Raw genomic sequence first — 19546 nt, forward strand, 5'->3', positions numbered from 1 at the left:
GATGTGCTTTACCAAGGAAACCACCTCAAATGAGGAAACTCAGACACTGAAAGGGAATGTGTTTTTTCAAAGGTCACCCCACCAGTCAATGCAGCATCAGGAATAGAGCCCAACGGCATGGAAAAGTCTAGAAGGAAATGGTTCTTTCTATAATTCTGGTTTTGATGGCTCTAGTGAGTGAGCCGTTGAACCACACACTGAGTCATGATGATAGAATGAAATGTTAAATACTGATCTCTTTATTGCTCTGCAGCTATCTTGTGCTACCAATACCACAAGCACCCCGTGTATCATTTTTTTTTTAAGTATGAAACTGTATAATTAAATGACTGTTTTGTAATGCACATGTGACAGCTTATCTTCAGGAAAGAGTGATGTTTGAAAAATACTTTTTCAAAGTGAACATGTAACTCTCAATGTGCTCCAGTGTGATCCTTCAGGAAATGCAAGCAAAGAAATTCAAAATTTGTAAAACAAATATAAAAAGTTCATTTAGCTCCAAGTTCAAAGGTAAAATGCAATTTGTTTTTAAGAGCAAACCCATAAATTTGTAGTAGTTATCTGTAGCTTTCTCTCCATAACTTCCTGGAGAATTTGTGGACAAGCACTGGTCTCTCAAATTCAGATTCTGTAAGGAAAATGGTAAAATCAGTGAGTTTCTTTTTTATCCTGTTAAAGTAGTCTAATGTTGTTGTGCTTTATTCGGTGCAGGAAAGAGACAAAAAATATGTATTACAGGAAGAACAATCCCAATATTTTTGTGTGTGTGTGAAAAGATAAATAAGAAACATAAAGTAAGGCTAAAATAAGCAGCATAAGCAAGAATAAGGCAGAAAATAAGGCTAAAAGCTAAGTTATTGACATAAGTAAGAAAATATAAGCTTATATGGAAGCTCTCAATATGAAAAAGAAACTTCTTCTCAGTGAGGGTGCCAGAGCACTAGAACAGGCTGCCCAGGGATGTTGTGGAGTCTCCTTCTCTGGAGACATTAAAACCCACCTGGACACCTTCCTGTGTAACCTCATCTGGGTGTTCCTGCTCCATGGGGGGACTGGACTGGATGAGCTTTCGAGGTCCCTTCCAGTCCCTAACGTTGTGTGATTCTGTGAAAAAGCCAAAACAAAACCTGAGAGGAGAGTTGTGAAACAACTGATGCATGAAGTTACTTTTAAGGCATTTGGAACATCAAAATGATTAAACAGATCTTAAGCTTGCTGGTAGGAGCTGAGAGCCCTGTCAAAGTTTGATAGCTCTTCCCATTCATCTGTTCCAAATGATTGTGAAACAGCTGGACGGCAATGGGAACAGAGGACTGGAGGACTCCCATGCAGTGAATACAGTGCAGCTATTATTAAGATTTATTTGATGTTTTACATCACTGAATTTTAGATGAGTAGTCATTAAAATCACAGGAAGAAGTTAAGTGACTTTGTTGTTCTCTTTGCAGCAACAGAATAGATTTGCTGCTTTGGAGTTTTATGCTATGTAGAAATACTGTTAACAAAGAAATGAAATACTTTAGACAGTTTTTTTAACACATATTCTCGATATAATATGATATTTCTTACTCTCTTCTTTGGATTCCAAGACTTACAAAAATGTAATACAAAACATAAAGGTAGGCAGTATAATAAATCATAATTTGGGAAGAAATATGTAGCAAGGAGTTTACGTTGGCTGCTCGGGGTGGATAATGCCTTTCTAAGTGAACATAAAGAGGCACTTAAGACTGCAAGAAGATTTACATGAAGAGCTTTTTAATTGCATGTTTTAAAAAGGAAGGACAAGACGCCAGTGGTGTCAGAGAGTATTCTAGCAAGATGTTTCAGAAGAATATTTCACAATTCCAGCACTTGAAGGTGGAAGTATTTAATCACACCTCCTGTTATGAAATATTTTATTATTCAAGTCAAAATTATAGATATGAATAAATATGAATGGAATTACATTTGGATGTAGCTAATCAACTTAGAAGATTTTTAGTTTGATAATGTCTTGAATAAAGATCTTTATTTGCTCAGACATGAGGTCAAAAGGGTAAATTCTAAATGTGTAGAGAAACCACAAATGTATTCACATAGCTCAACATTTTTGATTTCCGTGCTTTTTTGATTTTGCTTTCAGTAAAATTCTCAGCCATATGTGTTATAGTAAAAATGTTATTTTCTATTTAGGATTTTTTTTTTTTAAATTAAAGAGCATATAAGCAGCTCGGAAAACTGGATTTGTCACCAGACTAAATCTGCTTTCTGTTTTTCTGATGATTAAAAAAGTGATCGGTTCTATAATATTATGCCTGGTGTTTTGTATTTTATATTTGCCAGTTCCTTCTCTTTTTCAATACCTGTTTCTTTTCATACCAATGCTAAAAATATCTCTCTGTGTAAAGTGGCTGTAGTGAGTTTATTGCCCCGTGACGCCAGTTACACGCGCAGAGCGCAACTGGTTGAAGTCTTGTCTTTGTGGTTCTTATGGTCGTCAGGAACCAAAATAAATACATACCCTTATGTCATAACGTTATACCTTGCAATTGGTGCATCTTGTGCAATTCCTTCAGAGGGGATTTCCCATTCTTTCCTGTAAACTGAAACCTTTCATGTAAGAAGCAGTGTTTAGACATACTCTTTTGTAAAACTGACCTTATCAGAATTATACAGAGCTTCCCACTTTTCTGCAGGGTGAAGGAATGCTTACCGCAAGTGACATTAATATTTCAACTGGAGAAAGGGGATACTTTCAAAAAGAAGGGCTGGGTTTTTTTAAGTCTTAATATTTGATTTTTTTAACTGAACAAAAGCTATTGTATTTCCATGAAGACAGTATACTGAGTAGCATATGTGGTGTTAGACAACTCCCTCTTAGAGATGTAAGGAAACCCTTCTTAGTTTATTATCCATTATTGCAACAGCTTATAAAGAGGCTTGAGTGTTTTGTAAGTTTTATTGATGTTGGAAAATGACTCATTGAAATGTCACAGAAATAGCCTTATAAAACTTTAGAAATATGTCTCATTGTTACGCCTTACTCCTCCCTTCTTTTCCACCTACCAACCTTCTGCCAGCCCACTACCCCGCTTCGTATGTATTATCATGCCAGAACATGACAAAACTCATACTTAAATTTAGGAAATACTGGAACTGGAATTGTTTTTCACTTGGTTTTGGGTACCCTCAAACCTGCTGTGGAGGGAGTCAAGAAATGCCAGAGAAACTCCTTTTCAGTGTGTTACTACACACACTTTAATCTACATAGAGTGATACAAAACGATTGAAAAAATAACATTCTGTTGAGCCCATATGTTATCAGCTGATTGGATTCATTTGGGTATGTGGTATCCCCTGCCACTAAGACACAGAAATAGCAGCAGAAGCAACAGTTTCTGGTTCTCTTTTCTGACCAGACACTAGTGAGAGATTTTTCCGGTGTTCTGGAATTTCAAGTTTAATTTCAGACTCAAGGAAGAAATGCTGTGCTTGTCGGAACTCTCCTATTCCAGCCTTGGCTATTTCTCTGTTTCCCTTTCCAGATTTTCCTGATGTTCTTCAACCCAGCCCCTGCTTGTGCCTGTCACTCCCACCTCTTCTCCTTCAACCCAACTGCTGTTATGTTTTTCATCTTACCATCCTAATTCTTGCCCAATTCATCCGCCTTGTGCATTCCTGCCATTTATCTTACTTGTTACCCAGATCTGCCTCCCTTCCTTTTCCTGTTTCTAGTTCCCTGTTTTCATTCACTCATAGTTTCTGCAGACTCACATTTTTGGCTACAGAAGAGTTTCAGCATTTTGGTCTCTCCATGTAAAGCAGTTACAGTTAAAGTCCCTCTCCTTCATCATTCTAATTGCTGTTTCCTGTACCTTTTGTAACTCCACTTTGTCCTTGAGTTGCAAAAACCAGAAATGCACAGCGTACCTTAAATGTGGGTGCACCAGTGTTCTACGTATAGGCAGGCAGGTGCCCAGCACCATGCTCTTCATGCCATTCCTGGGGATGCCCGGCACCTTAACTTGTCCGGTTCCTTGAGCTGCTTCAGGACTGGCAGTAGCAACTCCAGGATCTCTTTCCTAACTTGTAACTACAAGGCCTGAGTTCAGCAGTTATGGTTTAGATTCTTTTTCCCCAGATTAATTGTGTTACATTTGTCTACACTGAAGCTCTTCTGTCACCTTTTAGACCACTTCTGTAAAGCCTTAATGTAGTTCCTCATTATCACTCAACTACCTGAAAGAGTTCAATAGCATCTTCACACTGGGAGATTTCGCCACCTTCTTGCTTCTTCGGGTCACTGGTGAAGGTGTTGAATGGAGTTCCCTAGGAGGGATCACTGATCCTCCTGCTGACTCTTCTCCAAATTTCAGTGCATAAGAGGCTCTTTCCTCAGTTCTGCAGAAACGGAATTTCTGTAAAAATCTTTAGAGTGCAACCTTCTGCACCTCAGCTCCTGCCTCTGAGGGTAATAAACTAAGAGGGAGCCGTCTAACGCCACATATGCTACTCAGTATACTGTCTTCATGGGAATACAATAGCTTTTGTTCAATTAAAATATCAAATATTAAGACTTAAACAAAACTTAGAAATTTTCACTTCCTAAGTAATAATAATTTAGTAAGATATGCGCTGTTTGTTTTTGTGTTTTTTTTTTTGCTAAGGTTTCACCATGCCCAGCTTTGTGTGGGGATACCAAGTGCCAAATCCATGACACAATGGTGTCCCTGTCATTGTCAAATATCTGATACTGGAGATTCTGAAATCATCATTTGCAACACAGTTTTGCTAATCTTTGGTATTTTTACTATGTGCCTTAGCATAATTTTACCTCAGAATAGACTTGTTCCATGTTTGCTGGATTTGGTATAAAAATGTACATTATCAGCCAGAGTCAGGCAGCTGGCTCAGAAAATGTCTGTCTGAACCCTTACAATTTAACAGCATTATATCTGCTGAATATTGCGATCTCTCTGCCCGTCATTCCTGTTAGCAAGTTCCCATTATAAGGGAGCCTGCCTTCTGCTGGGAAGTGATGCAAAGGATTAAAGGTATGAAGCTCTGAAAATAAAATTTGGGAAGAAAGCTTGCTAATTTACAGTGATGGTGTGAGCTTTAATTAATTCAGATGAAGCATCATTCTTGAAAATGATTCTGGGCTAAGGGAGGTCCATGAACCCTTACAAAGTCGTCTGTTACTTGAATAGTTTTGAAGGGCAGAGAGTATAGAGGGGCAGACAGTTTTAGAGGCTCCTTCTGTTTGCTGGAGTTGAAGAAAAGTGGCCTTTCACAATCTGAGCAAATCAAATTAATTCACTTTTAGCTCTGCACTTAAAATCCTTATTCATTTATCCACCAGGTAAAATGCATAATGAACCTTCCCCCTTCCCATTCCCCAGCTTTGCCCACTCCAGAGCATAATTCTCTGATAGAATCTATGCTGGTAACTAGTCAAAGGAGCTAATCAGGATGCTAGATGGAAACTGAGACTTAAGTCAAGCCTTAACTCCTATTTGGCCTCTTCTGGCAGGCCGCCACAAATGGCAAAGAAAGATCGCTCTATGGCCGTGCTGAGCTTCACCAGGAATGGTCGGCAGGATGCAGAGAGCAGATACCCAAGAGAAAATCATTAAGAGCAAACAATGCTGATCTGTGTTGCGAACAAAAATATTTAAAAGCTAGGAAGAAGTTAAAACATTTTAGCTGTGGTTTTAGAAATATATGGCAGGAATAATTAACTTTCTTTGCAGTTTTCCCTCGAACTTTCAGAATGATCTTGAGCCCTCTGAGATCAGTAGTTTCTGTTAATCTGCTCTTGCACTGCAAAAATACTTAGGTAACTGTTTGCTTTTAAAGATTCTGTTTTATTCTCAGTAACACTAGAATTTGTAAGCTACTAAAGACCTAATTGTTAAAACTTATTCTGTACCTCTCTCTGAACCAAGGGCAACTTCCCTTTCTGCTTTTGATCTAAACACGTAGCAGGTTTATGCCCAAAACTACTCTCCAACAGGAGAATACTTTTTTTAGGAAGGAAATTTTTATGCTCCCTGTTTTACTTAGGGAAAAAGTGTCTCAGAGAAACTGATTATTTATTGAATAAGACAAAAGCATTCTATAGTAGGATTAGGAGCTGAAGCCAGAATCCACTGAGTCTCAAAGTTCACTATTCAACCAAAACCCCTTATTGAAAACAAGAAGTGGGTTTGATTTGGTGAAATCAGGACTCCATAATAATTGTGTACATTACTACAGTTCACACATTTCCATTAGCTTTACAGCTCTCATATTTCGTCTTTTTTTGTGTGTTCATTTTGAAAATTGAACTGTATACATTCATCTGGTATTTTATTTGCACCGTTGTTGCAGTCTGATTATTAAGGTCGAGACGAATTAGGGTCAGTGTAAGGAGTGAAATGTATGATACAGTATAGTATATTTCAAGTATATTAAAAAGCCAGATTTCTTAGGTCAGCAGCTCCAGATGGATAAACACTGAGGGAAGGTTCTTTAAAAGCTGGTTAAATAACTGCAAATTGCTGTTGAGAAAATAGAGAAGCAGGACTGGGTGTCTGTTTCATTCCACTCCACCTGAAAAGGCTGAAAAGATTTCATTCCACTTTTACTGAAAAGGCTGAAAAGATTTCTTGCTATCAAAAACTAGCTACGTGTGCTTAATTTGAAATTTCTAGTTATTTGCAGAATTTGAAGGTCAAATCTACATTTCTCAGAGGAGATCAAGTCGTACAATCAGTAGAAGAGCAGAGCTGACTGCGTTAGCCTTGAACGTATTTGCCTTAGAGGACTTCAAGCAGATTGACTAAACTTTAATGACATGCATGACTTCATTGTGTCTTTGGAGAATACTGCTATTTTATAGCCTTTGTGGTAATGTCCTGCCCAAAAAAATAAGCACAAAGGGATTTGTTTTGTATTTGAGAAAATGCGGACTTCTGGAAAGTAAAGAAGGTCTTTTGGTAGCAGACTTTGTGTTCCTTCTGTGTAAATAATTGCATTCGTATGTGGGTAAAGAAATACGTTTGTTGGAACATTTTGTATGAAGACAGAAAAATAACATGTGGTTAGATACTTTTGAGCTTGTAGATAACTAATGGTCTAATCTGAAGGCCAGTTTTAACATAAGGTTTCATTCAGTGCCTGAAATAACTAGCAATACCATTTCTTAGAAGAGATGCCGATTCACTGTTATGGCATTTACTGGCATAAACTGACCCAATGTTCAGACATGTAAGTAGGTGTCCTGATTTCTTAGAAACGCTGAGGCCCAAGTGAAGGGAATTACACATAATGAGCACCTCAAGAATCAGGACATTTTTGTTCAGGTGCCTAAAAATCAGTTTGCAAATAATACATTCAACAAATTTCAAGGTGTTGGTCTTTCTTGTATATGTTTGCTATTTTTACAGATACTTTTTCTTACAGGTTTTCTATTTATGAACTTTTCTTTATCTTCTGACTCTAGTGAATCTGTAGTCCACATTTGCATGTCAAACAGTGACTATCATCTTTATTTTGCTTTTCCCATTAGTTTTGTCATCAGTTGAGAGAAGATGTTGAAAGACACAGATGTTGGCTTTGTCAAAGTGAGTTGTGTCTGCTGTGATCACAACAGGGGCAGAGACAGTTTGTTCAACTGGGTAGTGCAAATATTGATAACAGAGTTTTTAGCCCAGCTTGAGCTAATATGTCTGTGGAAAAAATAGAGTTATCAAAGACAACACTAATGTAGACATGACGAGAGGCAGGTAGGGGAAGAGGTGTAGGGCTTTGAGAGGAGAAGTAAGGCATGCTCTCTCCAGTGGTGTAAAACCAATATTCACTCACTAGATTCCCAGTTCTAGGAAGCGTAACAGGTACTTCTATGACTTTTCTGGAAGTAAGAGGCCATCATTGGAAAGGCTTCCCTGTCCTCTTGTCATCACCAGGCTCCAGAATAGCCCCTTGGTCTCATTGGTGGCCTTCTTCAAGATCAGGCAGACCATGTGGTTTCTCTAATTCATATTTGGTGTTGGGCTCTAGAGAGCTTAAATAATTTTTACTTTCTTATTTTGTAGGCTGTGGTGCAAATCTGTTTGAACAGTAGATTCTGGCCTAAAAATTGTATTTCAGCCCTTTCTATGTTGATGTCATTGTTGAGGTATGTGAAATGAGATGGGAGAGAGATGCGTTGAGATAGAGGAGCAAATGAAACAAAGGGAGGTTAGAAAAGGAAAGACAGACGTATGAACTGCAGATAATAGTTGAAGCTGTGTGAGTGGTTGAGGTCACTCACTGAAAAAATATAATGACAAAATGAAAGATATCTATTGTTTCTATGACACAGAAATGTTAAATCAGCAGAGTTCTGTAAATATAGTCTGTGAAAGGTTTAGTGTTTTTTTACAGGATACCTTTGAAGGATCTGTCATTATTTGCCTACTAATGAAGCAGCCTTAAAGGAGACAGTGATTAAACTTTTATATTAAATGGTTTATATATTTTGAATATGTAAAACACAGATAACCTGAAAAAGGGAAAAATATTTTTTAACAAGTATGTTCCAGTATTTGTAGTTGCAGAAAGGAAAAAAAAGAGAATTGAATGAATTGGTCAGCACAGTTAAAAGTGTTCACTAAAGCTCAGCAGCTGGATATTTCAATTAATTTCTAAGTAAGTGTGGTTCTGGATGATAAGCTTTTTTTGGTTTTTCCCCTCATTCTTTTTTTTTTCATTGTAATGAACACAGAAAATCTTCGCTTTAAATAAGATTGCCATAGAAGACATGCTAAAAGAGAGATATGCTGTAGACTCTGTGGAGTCCATTAAGGATTTAGATGCTGAAAGAGTGAGACTAAAAAGAAAGAGTGGCTGGGGAGGCATTTGTATATTTAGGTATATGTTTCTTAAAAAAACGACAAGACCACGTCATGTAGTAGAATGCCTAATACTGAGTTAGGTTCCTTCACATTATGTACAATGAATGAAGACAGAGCTTTAAGGGTAGGATTTGGAGCACGCAACAAGCTCAAGCTTCAGAATACTTGGAACACCTCAGTGATCTGGACTGCAACATGGAGATGAACCAGTGAGTCCTGTAGACACAGGTACCTTGCTCAGGGCTGCAGCTCGTTCTTGTGCCCCGCACTGTTCTGTGAGAGCCACCTCCATGTCTCCGGTGAGCAAACCAAGAGCCTGGACTGAGACACTGCATTTGCTTAGTTGGGTGTAGACCTTTGTCTTCCTCTTCTCTTCAAAAAGAGCAGGGGTGACAGCAGGAGACCAAGCAAAAAACAATGGTTTTGCTTTTTGTTGGTTAGGGCGTGCAGCCAGTTGTTGGCACTGGTGCTGCTCTCAAGATACCAAGGGCTGCATTTTACATTAGGTAGCATGTGCATATACACTAGAAATAATCCAGGGAGCTAAGCTCAAAACTTTCTCCCTCCCAGTTGAATGCTTTGCTCTTGGAGCTGCAAAATCACGCTCTGGATTTTTGGCTCTCGTTTTCAACCCGTTGCTCCAGCAGCACAGTGGTCCAGCTTCAGCAGAAGACATCAGAGCTGCCCCCTACTTTTTGCTTAGTAGGACTGAAAGCTATCCAAGAATAACTGTTTTTTTTTTCTGTCTTCTTACTTCATGAAAGAAAGGGTAAGAGTGGTGCCATTGCTTTCTCTTCCTGACGCATTTTGAAAGAAGCAATATTGTCTCCTATTGTTTTGAAAGGAGCTTTGAACTCCAGTGAAGCCTTAGAACTCTAAATCTCTGCTGGTAGGAGGCTTTTACAGAATAAAGCACCAGACTTCCATAGATGAGAGATCTGAAATACTGTCATCAGCATGTGCTGTGTGATATCTTCAGCAGTTTCAAGGTCTGTGGCAGCTGTAGATCCCTTTGCCAGTTCGCTGACTTTCCCGCAGCACTAGATAAGGTTCTTCAGCAACCAACTTGGTGCCCTCTCTGCCAGCGCAGTGACTGGCCACCTTTGGTGGAATGGCTTGTAAAAGAATCACTTTTAATTTACATAGCAGGTACCCAAGCAAGGGATTAATAGGAAGTTATATAAAACATCAAGACTGACAAAGACAAAACATGATCTCAGTTGGTTTGTGTGTCTTTGGAGTCACAGCTTCTGAGGCAGAGCTACCTTTGGCCACAGGATTTTGGTAGTTGTCTCAGTCTATACCAATGATGACTATACATCTTCAGTTAGCAATTTTGACTATTACAACAAAGAACCTTCCTGACCATCCTGTACTGAAGTTTCTTTATCAACTCTCCCAGCCCATGTGTGCATGCTGAGCATGACCCACATTGCAATTTGTGTCCCAAAAATTGATTTGCACCCTCAGAAAACTAGCAAATCCTTGTGAACTGTACTGCATGGCAGACCGGTGAGCCATTGCAACAAACAGTAATTATAGGCATGCTTGAAGCAAGACTTTCATAAAACTGAATGAAAAGTATGATTCATTTCACAGGAAGACCCACCCACCCATTCAGCCATTGACATGTATGTCGTCTTCTTTTGCTTCTTCTTTTTTTTTAAGTTTCAAAGGGAAATAAAATGTCTGAAATAGAAGGCCTGCCTGAACATATTCCTCTTCTGTATTTAAATCAATTTGTAAAATAATGTTTTGATTATAAGGTTTCTTAATTCCTCAAATGTTAATAACTCTCTGAATTTCCACCCATCTATTTGTGTACTAATCACAAGTATTGCTCAATGGATTAAATCTGATGTTGGCCTCTGATAAAGAAGTTTTCATCATTTCAACTCAAATTTGAGTATAAGTTGGTTTAGGTTGGTTAAGTGCTCTAGCTCAAAAATTCTGCAGAAAGCATTAGAGCTCTGTGTCATCTCAAGATAGTTAATTCATTTTGGAAAAAAATTAGTTATGTTGTCCTGCTAACTAAGATTTCAGTTAGAAACTTGTTTTTACAATGTTATAATGCTCAACCCATTTAAATTTTCAAGCATCCAATAACTAGATCTTTATGATGTTGCATATTAGAAAAGATGCCTGTGGCTACCTATGCCAAACAAGTTTACAGGATTAAAGCAAGATTGCAGTGGGGTGGTGCTAATGCTACTGGTTTATGCCAGTTTTAGTATGTTAGCACTACTTGATTTCTGTTCCTTTTTCAGGGTTTTAGATCAGTGTGAGCAGGATTCTAATGATGTTCTTCCAAATAGAATTTCCCCTATGTCTTCAAAAGCCTTTTTGTATTATTTGATACTTGTAATTGTATTTGATTTTTCATGCACGGCTATGCTTTGTCGAAGTGTTGATTAAATCCTAAATTTTGTATGATCAACAGACTAGACAAAATTCTTCTCAAGATGTTAGCCATGACAGCAGCCTGTTTGAAGAGGGATTTCCATTCTTCGGTGAGCTTAGGGACAACAAGATGACCATTCAACACAATTGAAAGGACTGCTGGTACTGCCCTTGTGGACCTGGTTATATGATCAAGATCATAATATAGACTTAAATTCCCTAGTTAAAAAACCCAACCAACCAACAAAACCCCCCAAACCACACTCCATTTGTGATTTTGTTGGAAGAGGAGAAAGTCTTTCATAAGATCCTTAGAAATTCACACTTGCCTAAAATGAGAGTGAAATAATGTGGATACTAAGATCTATTGCTGGGCCAGTATACGGACAGCAGAATGCGTAACTTATATGGCAACATGTAATATTGTATATGGTCAATACTGATATTTCAAATGCAGCCTCAGTTTACCAAATCCAGCTGATCAAAACACCCAATTAGTCAAAGATGTATTCTTGTCTCCAGAGTGAACTTTACTCTTGTGGAGACCTGATTAATATGCTTTGGAGACCTGTAATGAGGGAGACCTTAATTATTCAGATGCATCAGCTTGCAGAGGTGTTGGATGATCCCACATGAGCTGCTCAATCAGCATTCCAGAACATGTGCAACCTGCGTGTTTAATAGTGGTCATGGTTTGTTTTAAGTGTACACTTTAAGGTTAACCCCAAGATTTTCGTTAACTGAAGAGACCCCCTCTTCTATGCAGCTGACTTTTAATGCTTATTTCACTTTCTATATGGAATGAAATATTATTAATCATGCGTATAGAGCCCTAAAAGCTCTGCCTCTTTACTGTATAAAGTTGTGTTCCCTGCCCCAGAATGCCTGTGATCCAAGATAAGTGAGACAAGACAATGAGAAAGCCATACAAGAAAAGGAGGGTGTGGAGTGAAACAAGAGACGGATAAGATGGAAAAAAAAAGAACCTGGCAGATAGGACTCCTGCAGGAGAAGGTTCTGGGAATGCTTTACCTGTGAGGACCTTCGGGCTGCGGGTGGTGGAACTTGATGGAGCTGCCCTCTTCCCGTCTACCTGGGTAGCACTGCCCACCTCAGTTGTCAGCTTTGCTTGTTTTCCCCTGAGCATCCCTTTGCTGTTTCTAGTGCCTTTCCAGAAGGAAAGGAGCCCTGTAAAATAAATTTGCCTTCCGTCAAAACCCCCCTTTAATGATTTCCGTTGTAGAAACACTAGTAATCCCTGAACTAGTGCTAAGCTAAAGCTAATAATATCTTTTTATTGATTAAAAGGAACTATACAAATGCTCCATAAGTAGAAGCTGTACGCACAGCTAATCTGTAGAAACAAACATGCTGCTTGTACACCATCTCTCTCACTCCACCATCTGTTTGCTTCACAGAGCTATCATGTTTTGTCTTTAGTGAAGTGTTCCTTGGCTTTTCTAGATAAAGTTGTTTTTAAATTTACACAGCTTTGCAGCTGGACACATAAATTTGCAGCAGTGGAAATTATGAAGAAGAAAAGTGGAAGGTACATTTGACAGAGAAGTAAGATACTGTTCTGAGCCCAAGAGAAACACGCCCCAAAGTAGGCAGCAGATTCAAAAATAGCACTAAAGAGGTACAAGAAGACTGTAAGCTGGAAAGAGGAAAGACAGACGTTTTTCTACTTTTGGCAGGAAACTGGGAATAACGAACCCGGCAGCTCCTTTTTATGAAATCTCCAGCTGTCAGCATGAACCAGAATTTCTATTTCTGTCCACCAAGTAGCTTTCTGTCTGAGGAAAACTGGGCAGAATTCCCATCGGATCTTAGCAGTGAGATTCCCAGTGTACAACAAAGTGAACTCGGAAGCCCCCTGTGATCACAGGCAGCGTATCAGGGTCAGAGAGCTGAGGAAATAACCTGCTTCTCCTTTTGAAGAGATCTTCTAACTTACCAACCTGTGTAGTTTTTTACAGGAAACTAGGCTAAAGCTTTTGATGACAGAAAATGTGAATAGAAATACTAACCTATTATTCTGCCTTTGACAAAATAATGCCACATTTAGGTTGTAGTGAAGTGCATTGGGCTAAAAGCAGCTGCTACAGACACCTTCTCTAGCTTTGGCTTGGTTTTCCACCTTTGTTATAATTTTCTATATTTTTTTCTGTTGTTCTTGAGATGGTTGTAGTAGTTCACCAACAAAGACTTGTCAGGGGAGATGCTTATGGATGTCACCAGAGCCGGGGAAAATACAGAGAATTTGGATGTTCCAGAAAGAACTGGTGGACTGCTGAAATTAGTGCATCTTAGGTGTTCCACAGGAACAGCAAGAGAGGTACTGAAGCAACCACATATACATGCAAAGTAAATAGTTTGCTCTGCCACTGCATTAGCAAGGAAACCACTTCAAACAACTCTCTCTACCTAGGGAAAAATGTAGTAATAATAAGCAATAGCATAAGTCTCCACTCCTTGCCCCAGAGGTTGTCTACTAATCCTTAGGAGCCTTTGCACTCTGCAGGCTTCCTTTTTCTATCCTCATTTGTCACTGGAAAAATATTTGTATGGGTCAGAGGCATAGTGCAAGTTGAAAAAAAAATATTATTAGAGAAAAATGAACAGTTCTCCAATTAATCCCTTTATGTACAAGAAGTAAACAACAATTTATCTTCTCAAAGGGAAACAGAAGCTGGTTAAAGAAGTTCGAAATCCCTTCTGCTTATGAGTCCCTGGTAGCCCATTGTGCTCTGATACTTGTGAAAGGAAACGGAATGTACTTGTGAGGGTTTTCTTTTCTTTCATTTCAAAAGCTTTCTCTGGTTTGAGATCTCCCCATAGCTAATTAAAACAGCACAGAGCGACATTAGTTATGCACCAGAGTGGGAGTCAGAAGATGCCAGTTCGGTTCCCAGCCCTGCCACCGACTTCCTGGGTGACCTTGGGTGAGCCTCTTGATGTAGATTTTCAAAAGACCTCTGGGCCAAATTTTCATATTGAAGTTTGATTTTCAAAGGAGCCCAATATCTAGTGATTTCCATGATGTTGTTTATGGCCAGAATTTCAAGCGAGCTCAGCAACAAATATGCTGAGCTCATTTGAAAATCAGGCCCTTAATCTTTTTCTACCTCAGTTTCCCATCTCTGACAGTGTTGGTAAGATATTTTCCTTGTCTGTCCTGATTGTTTAGACTGTAGCTCTGCAATGCAAGATCTTTTTTTTCATGAATGTATATAGTGTCTTGTACAATCTTGTTTGATCTCTATTATGGTTTTTAGGCATTAATGGTTTTTACACCAGGGATCTGTTTCAGAAAAAAAGAAACTGTAATCAGAAGAAAGCTTAATTATTGTGTTGTTTTTTGCATCTGGATGAAGATCTATGTTAATTTCTTTAGTTTGCTTGGGAGAATGTCATCTGGAGAACATCAAAAGCTGTATTTAAAGTCAGCATATATATGTTAACTGATTTCTCTTGTCCACTAGGGACAGTTAATCTATCAGAGAACCAGGTTTGATCAGTTTGGCATGATTTGATCTGGGAAAAAACATACTGACTGCCTTTTACTACCGTGTCATCCTTTAGCTGCCTACAGCTGAACTGTTTAATAATTTGCTGAAGAATCTTTTCAGGCGCTGAGCAGTGTGGGGTTCCATACACCTTCCTGCCCCTTGTGGTAAATCGTAGAATCATAGAATACTTTGGGTTGGAAGGGACCTCCAAAGCTCATCCAGTCCAACCCCCTGCCATGAGCAGGGACATCTTCACCCAGATCAGGTTGCTCAGAGCCCCGTCCAGCCTGGCCTGGGATGTCTCCAGGGATGGGGCATCTACCACCTCTCTGGGCAACCTGGGATAGTATTTCACCACCCTCATTGTAAAAATAATGTGATGCTGTTTGTAGTTCCTACTGCTCCAGCTCTGTTTGCACTTTTCCCACACTGCTTGCATGTTCTTGCAACACCTCAGAGCAGCATAACATTCTCTGTTGGCAAAGGTATAGAGTGCTGCTTTGCTTCATAAGTGCTGTTTGCTTCCTGGGACCCACTACAACCCATTCCTGAAATTCCAGATCAGCATTGTCAGTGATAATCGAGCTCCTGGTTTCAAGCTCTGTGCTGTACAAGCCAGAGGCCAAATGTAGTAACCCAGGAATGCATGATTGCAAAGACTGTCACTTCCCAAGGAACTCTGCCTACTGCTAAATGGCTGCCCTTTCCACATACCTGTGGGTGTCACTAACACGGTGACTCTTCCCTCTTGGGTTTGTCACATCTGGGTGGACAGCACCTCAAGCAGCTGAAAGTTTTGAAGTGATCATTTCCTATGTTTACAAAATCAGCATGCAACTCGCTGTTGTCTTCCTGATTCCCCTCTACTCCCTGGCTAGAATTATTTATTATTCAAGTATGTGCCCTCTGAAGAGCCCTTTTGATACTTCATATGTTTTCTTCTACATGAAATGGGATGCTGTACATGATCAGCTTTGCAATGAGAAAACTAGTAGGACACTAGGAAGTGCAGTTTTTCTGTGAAGGCTGAGTGTGCTTTGTCATGGGGAGAGCTTAACTGTGTCATTTGTCTGCGACTAGCATTTTGTATTGCTGCATTTTTTAAGGATATAGTCCCTTTATGGTCTTTACTAAAAGTGCTTTTCAGCTTCTTAATAGAACAAATAATTTCCTAAATTGTGTTACATGTTCTAGTATTGCTGTGAGCACCATATCAAGGTAGTACCTGATCCTGAAGAGCTGTAACTGCCAGTGCTGGGATCTGCAAATAAAAACTTGGAATCAGGGAAATGTTACAGAATGGTTTGTCAAGAGACCTTTGAAAATCAGCTGGTCCAACCCCCCGCCATGGGCAGGAACATCATCCACTAGATCAGGTTCCTCAGAGCCCCATCCAACACTTCCAGGGATGGGGCATCCACAGCTTTCTGCTCCAGTCTCTCACCACCCCAAGAGTAATGGATGTTTTCCTCATTCTCAATCTGAATCTACCCTATTTCTGTTTAAAGCCATTTTCCCTTGTCCTGTCACTGCATGCCCTGGTAAAAAGTCTTTCTCCATCTTTCTTATGATCCCCCTTTATATATTGATTCTGTCTTTAAATGTTTTTCATTCCCTCCAGTCACTGAACCAAATTCCCACGTATTTTGACTAGCTGTAGCCAAATGTGCAGAAAAGAAGTAATCTTAATTACCTGTACAAACCAGAGGGTCTCAGTTACACTGACCTAACCTAAATTCTGAGTTGGGGGACTGCTTGATTTCTGAATGTGAAAGGAGCATTGACAAAACCCTTATCTGTATTGTTTTGAAATGGTCATTCCTTAGTGTAGCTCTGTGGTATTCAGTTTTGGTTTCCTTCCTTAATTAGTGCAGTTTGATTGTTTCACTTATATTAATCTTAGTTGATTTTGAGATACAAACATCTTGATTTTTCTCAGTGTATGTGTAGGGACTGTGTGTGTTTCTGCAAGAGCTGATGTGCCAGCCAAAGAGCATAAGGGAAGTTAATAGTTCTTAAGAGGACAACTACAAGGTTACTCCATCGTGATAGTAAAACTATAAGATTGAAATAGCGAGCGTAACATTAACTGCTTTGCTAGAAAGATGAAGACTGTGCAGAACACCATGTGATTTAGCAATGTGCTCATTCTCCTTATTATGAAGCACAAGTGACACTGCAAGTGCTGTCCCATCAGTTCAAAATAAGCATCCATTGCTCTGCTTGTCCTTCTGCGTCGTTCTTGTTTCAGTTGCTGTGTGCATCTGTGCTGAGGGTGTTCAAGTCCTTTCTCTGTCCCACTTTACCCTGTTAAACCTGATCTGGAGAGGAAAGCGTAGATGTAGAGAGACTTTGAGGGTTTAAAGGACATGGCCTCGTGCTTGACCTTAGTTAAGCCTCTTACAGTCTTCCCAGCACATTTGCCATAAAGCACAGTCATTCCACATTGTCTATTGTCTGCACTGTGCAATAATGTCAAGGTGAAGTCTGAAATGCATGTGCTGCCATGTAAATTACACCTATAGAATGGTTTTCTGATGCATGCAGCATTAAAGAAGATGCTCTTTGCCACTTAGACTCCTGGCAAATGAGAATTGCAGAAAGACATTTAAAATAGTATTGATCAGATTTAAAATTAACTACTAATTACCATCAGAAGCTACTAGGCTGCTGCAGTTATAATCCACGAGTATTTTTAGCTCAGGGCTTTAGCATTAGATTTTTTTTACCGACTGCCATTCAAGAAGCTTAATCTTACATCACAGGACGGGCTGAGAAAAATAACTGCTCAGCTGTTCCCAGCTGATGATGGCGTTATGTTTAGCTGCCCAAGCCCCCTGTGACATTGTTTTGGAGGATGCTGTATAAATTGGGATTAGCAACATTTTTTATTATTTTTAGGGAACAGGTTATCGAGGATTATTATAGTGACGATCTGCTCAGTGTGCACAGCATACTTTATGCAGAATGCCTTAGAACACACACATGCCATATGTCACTCAGCCTTAACCTAAGTGAAAACCTTGCATTGTTACAGTTGAGCAATGGCAGATCTGTAAGTTCCTCTTAAAAAACAACAACTGTTTTATTTCTTGTTTCAGTATGATATTAAATGTTCATTTTTTTTTTTCATTTTCTCATGTAGTTTAGCAAAGACGCATTATTTTATAAATACGACTTAACAGAAAATGATAATGTGTTCTTCAGTGGAAGTGTTAGTTTTCTCAAAATAAACAACCAGATATTGTGCAATTACTAGGAGATACTGGTTTCTGTATTGTATTTTTTGCTCTAGCGTGGAACTGATGCGTTCACTAAGAATGTATTTGGAAGCCTTTGTCAGTCAGGGGGAAGGCAGTGTGGACTAATGGGACAGACAATGGTCTAGCACACAGATGTGCTGGTGGCTCTGGATATATTCCCGCCCTGTGCCCCAGTTTTCCACCAGTCAAATGGCCATAGCAGTAAAACTGTCATTTTTATAACACTTTGTGTTAAAGAGAAGAAGAAACCAGGTGTTATTAATTCCCCATAGCTGCATTTCAGGCAGTGGAAAGCTGCAGAATTCAGAATAACCGGAGTGGTAAAGTTTATATATATAAAATACAGAAGAAATTAATTTCTATAGAAAAAAGCCTGGGAAATGAACACAACTTCTTTCTTTATACATCTTAATAATATAACTCAAATAAGTTATGTGGATATATATATAGTGCTTCACTGCACACTGAATTGGAATAACTTGATGTTATGTATTTCTAAATGAAGTAAATTAATTTTTGAAGTAGTTGTGAGCTTTAGAAAGCACTCCAAAGGTGTGAAATGCATCACTAAGAAAAGAATTGCAAATGTTGCTCTCTTCATTAATATTAATTTTGAAATAAAATCTCTCACCTAAAAGTTTATTTCAAGTCTTTCAACGCTGGGCATTAGAGGGTGTAGAAAATAATATTTTGTCCCCATCATTTCAGTTTAATGTATTTGTACTCATGTCTTTATTCAAGAGTGATATAGTACATCTGTGTTTTCTGGTAAAGAGAGGCAGATCTGTCCCTCCAGCCTCCTTGGGATAAAGGAGGCGGTGGAGCTGGTTTGCTGTCCTACAAACCTGCTGATGTCCAAAGGTGAGCTATTGCTCTTTCCTGCGCCCTCGCTGCAGTGTCAGACAGCTGCTGAGTCAGTGCCAATCATCAAATCAACAGGTTAATATTCAGAGATTACAGCTTCTAGGCCTCTCACCCTGTACCTTATAAATAATCCTACCTGTGCCCCAACACATGGCAACCTCCATGTGTCTGTATTCACCACGCTCCTGACACCGGGGCTCACTTGTTTTGGTGACATTTAAAGGTGTTTTTCAACAGAGCTGCTTAGGAATGGAATACAGTGAAGTCCTTTGCAGAAAGTCTTGTAGGGAGAACATGAAGAGAGAGATTGAAATGATAATCATGATGATAATCTTTTAAGGGTGTGATCATTTGGGCTCACTAGGGGCTCTGTGCTCACTGGTTCCATAGCAGGCTGTTGGATGGGCTGCTGGGGAGCGACACTGCCTGGTCCCCTTGCCTGATCGCTGCTCCTTTCATTTTCTGTCCCTCTGTTACCCTGGAACAGTTCTGTCCAGGAGTGTTTCCTAGTAGAAGTTTGTTCCACATGAAAATCTGTCACCAGCTCAGCTTTTCAGAAGTGAATGACTACAAGAATGCACAAATTACATATTGAAATGGGCAAAGCGACCTCCAACTCTACAGTTACAAGAAACATCATGTTACT

General features: G+C 39.3%; 1 protein-coding gene and 1 long non-coding RNA gene across 3 annotated transcripts in view; one reads left to right on the top strand and one right to left on the bottom strand.

Annotated features, from left to right (window-relative positions):
* NSMCE2 (NSE2 (MMS21) homolog, SMC5-SMC6 complex SUMO ligase) overlaps positions 1 to 19546 on the top strand; it is a 134072-nt gene that overhangs the window by 101960 nt on the left and 12566 nt on the right. The gene's annotated exons all lie outside the window — the stretch shown is intronic.
* Positions 178 to 12423, bottom strand: LOC135578699 (uncharacterized). The gene is made up of 3 exons (XR_010470790.1): positions 12294 to 12423; positions 1001 to 1104; positions 178 to 628 (listed from the first exon to the last, which is right to left on the bottom strand). It is a non-coding gene; the product is annotated as an uncharacterized LOC135578699 (long non-coding RNA).

This window comes from Columba livia, chromosome 2 (genome assembly GCF_036013475.1).
Source record: "Columba livia isolate bColLiv1 breed racing homer chromosome 2, bColLiv1.pat.W.v2, whole genome shotgun sequence".
Classification (NCBI taxonomy): Eukaryota; Metazoa; Chordata; class Aves; order Columbiformes; family Columbidae; genus Columba; species Columba livia.